The 7056-nt window shown below is 37.0% G+C and overlaps 1 protein-coding gene across 2 annotated transcripts in view; it reads right to left on the bottom strand.

Moving 5' to 3' along the window:
- Positions 1-7056, bottom strand: part of LOC106884231 (anaphase-promoting complex subunit 4) — a 96100-nt gene that overhangs the window by 13136 nt on the left and 75908 nt on the right. The gene's annotated exons all lie outside the window — the stretch shown is intronic.

Genomic DNA, 7056 nt, shown 5'->3' with positions numbered 1-7056 from the left:
CCTACTGATCATTTTCTCTTTCTCTTCTCCACATTTCCTGTACTAGACATGAGTGTCCATGCAGATCCCTTTGCAGGAACCTGACCCCCCCCCACACACACACACACACCACCTTGCCTCCCATAGTCATCCTCTCCAGTATTCCCTAGCATGAAGATGATCTCCCTTCCATCTCCCCCATGGCTTGTCCTGCAAACTGCATAGCAACCTCAACAAGGCAAGTGACCTGTAAAAAGCACCTGATCCACTCTGTAAAGTGGTTGGCATTAGGAAGAGCATCCAGCCATAAAAACCATGCCAAAGAAGACATTGGAGCATGATGCAGCCCTTGGACACATCAGATCCTGTTGAACTGTCCAGCCCATGCCATCATGAAATTGGCTTACAATGTTGTGTAGCATATTTTTATAGCTATGATGACCTATACATGTTTCCACTGCACAGAGTATGAGCAGTTGCATATGCAACCAGGCATAATTTTCTGTGCAACTTCGTTCAGGGTCTTTCAACCAGCTGTATGACATTGTAAAATAAATGGAAAAAGATTCTGATGATGTACCAGTCTCCATATTTTCACTCATTATAATTATTGCTAATATACACTCCAGATAATATTACCATCCAGGGAAGTGAACAAAGAATTACCCACTGGAGGAGTAGTCTGTGATTACCCCTAGTAGTCATAGACATTAAATACTAATTGACGCAGATGACCATAACCTGGAGCATAACTGGGAGTACCACAGTATCCACCCCGGATAATATCACCCTCTAAACTCTATAATGAGTGAGTGAATGGGTGTGTATGTGTGTGTATCTCTCTCTCTCTCTCTCTCAAACATGCAGTCCAGCACCCACTGCTTGTTATTCCTAAAGACAGATTAATAGCATTTAGTTCACCAAAACAACAGTCAAGTTTAAGTCCCAAACTTGTACCACAACAAATTGAAGATGTTTCTAGCCTCTAACAAGCTTCTTATTACTCAAGTGACAGATGTCAGCTGTTAAACACAGAACAGGCAGCTGTCAACCAGACCCAAAAGGTGTTTGCTAGCTGCTACAGTCAGACAAGACCCTTAAGCCATAGAAGGGATAAACAGCAACAACAAGAAAAGAAGAGGAAATAATATGAACGGTGGTGGGGGGAGTGATTATTCAGAGATAATTACAAGCACAAGCCTACAGTTTAGGAAAGATTTGTGAAGAATGAAGCTAATGTAAAGAAAACATTGTTTTAGAGCAGCGTGTCTTGTTTTCTATTCATCTTAGATTTAATAATGGCATAACATAATATATTTCAGTATTACAATAGCACAGCTTCAGGCAAATACTCTTACTCTCTCTCTCTCTCTTTCTCTCTCTTACTATTATAAGGTAAACCCTCTATCACTGAAAGAACTTTTATAAATAATTATACATGTTTTCTCTTGTAAGGGACTTATTACAATAATACTGGCAAGACACACACATGCACACGCGTGCCCACAATGAGGCACAAGCAACCACCCTCCCATACACTCATAATCATTAACAATTCAGCTGTTCGTACACTCATTCCTTCACACATTATGATATCTTGTAAACAAATATTTAAAAACAATTGTTTTTTTGTTTTGCTGAACAACCTAATCATTTTTTTTTTTTTCATCTTTTATCGTTTACTTGTTTCAGTCATTAGACTGCAGCCATGCTGGAGCACCACCTTGAAGGGTTTATTTATTCCAGTGATTCTCAACTGGAGTCCATGTGACCCTTGAGGGTCCATATAAGATTTTGTTGCAAAATATGTGTAATGAAATCAGTTATATTTCTACAATACATAAAATAGAATTCAACAATTTTTTTTAATACAATTCCTAATAATATTCAACTATAAAAATATATTAGGATTTTTTAAACATTGAATGGCTAGGAGGGTCTGCCTGAGTACAATGGGAATCAAAGGGGTCCAAAAGGTAAAAAAAATAGTTGAGAATCACTGGTTTAGTTAAACAAATCAACCCCAGTGATTTGTTTTCTTTTCAAGTTTGGTAGTTATTTTATTGGTCTCTTTTGCCAAACTACTAAGTCATGGTGATATAAAAAAAAAACCAACACCAGTTATCAGGTGGTGGTTTGAAACAAACACAAAGACAGACACACACACACACACACGCTTCTTTCAGTTTCCATCTACTCACAAGGATTTGGTCAGCCAGGGGCTATGGGAGAAGCACTTGCTCAAGGTGGCATACTGTGGATCTGAACTCAAGACCACATGGATGGGAAGCAAGATTATCAATCACACAGTCATGTTAAACAATTTTTCAACCTGATATTATTCACATAATTGTTTATAGAATCTTATACACATCATATTAATTTTATGTTCACTTTTTTACATGCTGATATGGGTTGTACGAGACTTGGCGAAGAAATATTCTATGGCTGGTTATCCCTCTTGTTGCTAATCCTTACCTATTTTCAACCCAAGTATTTTTATACTCCAGTGGTTTTCACATGTCAAAACTGGCAAGAGGACATATTGTTTACAGGCAACACAAGCATAATATCTTTCTCAACTCACAGTGCATTCACACACACACAACTGGCTTTTATACAGTTTCTGCCAAGCAGTTTCATTCACAAGGCATTGTTCAGCCCAAGACATTTGCCTGGAGTGCCATATATTGGGTTGGAACACAAGACCTTATGGTTACAATGCAAATGTATTAAGACACATATTGTAAACATATGTCAAAATAAAGATGAACTATGAATTCCACTATGACATGAATTCAAATAACCTGGGGCTGCAAGGATGATATAGCAGCCAATCTGCCATCTTGAAAAAAAAGGAGAGAAACCAATGCATATGACCCTTTACAGACCCTTCAAGATTGGTGGAAGGGAAACAGAAAATTATTCTCAAGCCAGAGACTTGGTCTAAATACTTGCGTCAGAGTGGACACTACTAAAGTCCCCCAAGGACTAGGTGGTGATGGTAAGCTATATTATGAATTAAATCAACTATTCAAATAGACCACAGTGAGATTAGAACCCAGGATGCAAAGAACTTGGACAAATAATGCAAGACACCCAATGTTCTAACAATTCTGCCATGCCACCATTTTAGACTGATACTTTATGGTCATGATAGGAATGTTTTTAATTACTGACCTGCTCAATAAGAGTTAACTTGGGGTTAAATAATTCACAGAAGGTAACTCATCAAAAGTAAACTATATACCAAAGACCAAAAACAACTTATAACACACTAAACCATTCGCTCTACTATCCCCAGTATTTTTTAAACTGCAATTTAAAAAAAAACCTATTTACAAGCCAATGAAAAGAGTGTCAGTTTGTTGCACCTGCAAAATTTAGTCATTAAATCTCCCTTAGAAAATACTCTACAGTCTCTTAAAACCCATGAACTATGCTTGGAAAGTAAAAAACAAGATGGTCACCAACAGGATACTTTTGGTCATTAGATGTAGCTGATCAAAGTCCATGTAGGGCTGAACAATAACATAAACAGAAAAGCTATACATATAAATGTCTAATGTTTCTTTACCAACAATCATGAAATATTGAGCTTTTTCATCAAACCATGTCTCTTCTACTTTTATCATAGCCTCTATTAATCTAAAGTTACTATGCCCATCCCAAGTCCATTGACTATTGCTTCAGTGCACCTGCCTTTCCACTTCATGATAAATAACATGCATCAAACAATATGTGCAACCTGTCTTCTTTGTCAATACATTATTTACTATTAACTGACATGAATTTCTTTAGTATTTCATTTCTTTTTATTAGACTAAGAGTAAATCTTTAAGGACAAAGGAAAAACACAGACATCAAAATATTTTTTTAAATGAACGATATTTCTGTAACTAACCAAGTTAAACAGTAAATTATTCAATAAAGGACATTTAAAAAAAAAAGTTGTCATAAAGGATTTTAACCCTTCTGATGCCAACCTTCCTAAAATGACCCTACTCTTGTGACAGAAACTTCTTATTCCAAAGTGATCTAAATTAAACCCTTGCATGAAAATTCTATATTAATTTATGTCCCAAATAAGGTGGCAGGCAGGCAGAATTGTTAGCACGCTGGGCAAAATGCTTAACAGCATTTTGTCCATCTTTACATTCTGAGTTCAAATCCCACCAAGATCAACACTGCCTTTCATCCTTTTGGAGTCAATGAAATAAGTACCAGTTAAACACTAGGGTCAATACAATCAACTTATCTCCTCTACCAAAATTGCTGGCATTGTAACAAAATCTGAAACCAATTTGTGTCCCAAATAGCAGCTTAACAAGGATGAAGTTATTTTACAAGATGCAATGGAATCATGTCAGTCAGTCAGTGCTTTAAAACGTTTTACACCAAATAATAAATGTTTAAATGAAGTTAACAGTTTTTGGGTGTTTTTGATTGGCTAACATGTGTCTTCCACATTGCAATCATTTTCATTTCACTAATTTCTTCATTATTTTTACGATTAACTGAAACAAAAGCAATGCATTTCAACAGGAATATTGTAATAAAGGGTTAACAGAGATCCCAAAACAAAAACTTAGTGGGTAATATCGGACTTACTTTTTAATACATCTAATTAAAAATCAAAACCTACAAACTGTGTAGAATAGAGCCTTTAATGTAAGTGTTTACCAGACAGAATCAGAGATTATCGTTAATAATAGTGTAACAAAGAAGGCTTTTAGAAGGAGAGAGAGAGAGAGAGAGAGATAGAGTTATAATGACTGAGGTCAGAAGATATACTCTTTTACTCTTTTACTTGTTTCAGTCATTTGACTGCGGCCATGCTGGAGCACCGCATTTAGTCGAGAAATTTGACCCCAGGACTTATTCTTTGTAAGCCTAGTACTTACTCTATCGGTCTCTTTTTGCTGAACCGCTAAGTTACGGAGACGTAAACACACCAGCATCGGTTCTCAAGCGATGGTGGGGGGACAAATACAGACACACACACATACACACATATATATATATATATATATATATATATATATACATATATACGACAGACTTCTTTCAGTTTCTGTCTACCAAATCCACTCACAGCCCGAGGCTATAGTAGAAGACACTTATCCAAGGTGTCACGCAGTGGGACTGAACCTAGAACCATGTGGTTGGTAAGCAATCTACTTACCACACAGCCACTCCTGCGCCTATGGAAAAAAGTACAAGTGTCTCCCCGGTGGGGAATCAAACCCCGGTCTCCCGCGTGACAGGCAGGGATACTTACCACTATACTACTGAGGATGAAAAAGTATCTAGAAATTTTCAAAGCCAATTTATTTGACATATGTGTATATATCATATATCAACTAAGCTATCAGATGCTGTTATACACCACTGGTCACAATGTGCTTCACTGCATAGTTGTAGCCTTCAAATGATGCCACCCTGCTGACTAGGCAGGCAGGTCAACATCTTCCCCTAACAGAACACCAATCTGTCACAGATTTACCCACCTACAGCTGAGTGGACTGGAGTGACATGAAAAATGAAGTGTTTTGTTCAAGAAAACAACATGCCACTTAGTCAGGGAATCAAAACAACGATCTTGCAATCATGAATGCAACACTCTAGCCACTAGTCCACACTCCTTCAAATATGTATCTTTTTACATTCAAAAGCCACAACATCATCATCATCATCGTTTAATGTCCACTTTCCATGCTAGCATGGGTTGGACGATTTGACTGAGGACTGGTGAATCAGATGGCTACACCAGGCTCCAATCTGATTTGGCAGAGTTTCTACAGCTGGATGCCCTTCCAAACGCCAACCACTCCGAGAGTGTAGTGGGTGCTTTTACGTGCCACCGGCACGAAGGCCAGTCAGGAGGTACTGGCAACGGCCACGCTCAAAATGGTGTATTTTACGTGCCACCTGCACAGGAGCCAGTCCAGCGGTACTGACAACAAACTCGCTCGAATGTCTTTTCACGTGCCAAAAGAAATATACTGCTAAGTAGATTGATTACTCTTCGCCTGCTGAAGGCTTATATCGCATCTTCATTTCTGCAGTAATTACTTTAAAATCTGGTTGGTAGGATGTTAAAAGCTGTTTTACTAAGATATGATTTTGAAAGCCAATCTTGTCACAGTAGCTGCACACAGTAGCTCAAGAGCCACATGCAGCTTGCAAGCTGCAGAGTCCCCACACAGCTCCCCCTGTTGTTATATAGAGAAAACTATGCTGTTTCTCCCCCCTTATGATACAACCTCTTTGTTTCAAGAGCAAGATGACTAACTATTAAATAATAGCCTCAAAATCTCTTTCTCACTCTCTTCCTCTCTCTTTCTCTATCGTGAGAGAAAGAGAGAGTGTATGAGTGAGTGTATAACTAAAAAGTAAAAAAATATATATAAATCATCATCAACTTTTCTCATTTGGAGTAAACTTAACATGCTTTCCAACTGCTGTTATGGTAGTATGCACATGAACTATACATGTTCAGAGAGTCATATATAAAATGAAATAATATCTCAATGTATATATAAATTGCTTTGTTCACAAACAATATACAACAATAAAAATAGAGTACATACACTATCAAGAACAAAATTAATAGCAGCTGTTAAAGAAATGAACTATTTAAAATTAGCTGAATATATTCCAACGTAGTAGTAATAAATGTTAAGAAATAGTCATTTGGTAAGAAGACAGTTGACCAAGAATTCTGTCCTCTAATTCCAGAATCAGATTAAAACCTTTGGTATTCAAATTACTCTGTCAAATGTAATGATTATTTATTTACATTGTTTTGAATTAATCATGCATTATGTCATAGCTTCAAGATTTCAATGATAGGATCGTTTATTGTTACAATGCCATTGTAGGTGTGAGAGGCTGAGTCTGACTGGTTTTTAATATAAAACAATATACGAACTGGATACAGCTAGTTTAAATGCTAAAGTTTTAAAGACCATGAATCTTCACTCAATTGCAGATTTCTTTAGACTATTCAGACAAAGCATAAGAAGTGTGATAGAGGAGCCAAATGAAAAGAAGTGATGAGATCAGTTTTCAGGA

The sequence above is a fragment of the Octopus bimaculoides genome, chromosome 2, assembly GCF_001194135.2.
Source record: "Octopus bimaculoides isolate UCB-OBI-ISO-001 chromosome 2, ASM119413v2, whole genome shotgun sequence".
NCBI lineage: Eukaryota > Metazoa > Mollusca > Cephalopoda > Octopoda > Octopodidae > Octopus > Octopus bimaculoides.
This window is presented reverse-complemented; position numbering and strand designations above follow the sequence as displayed.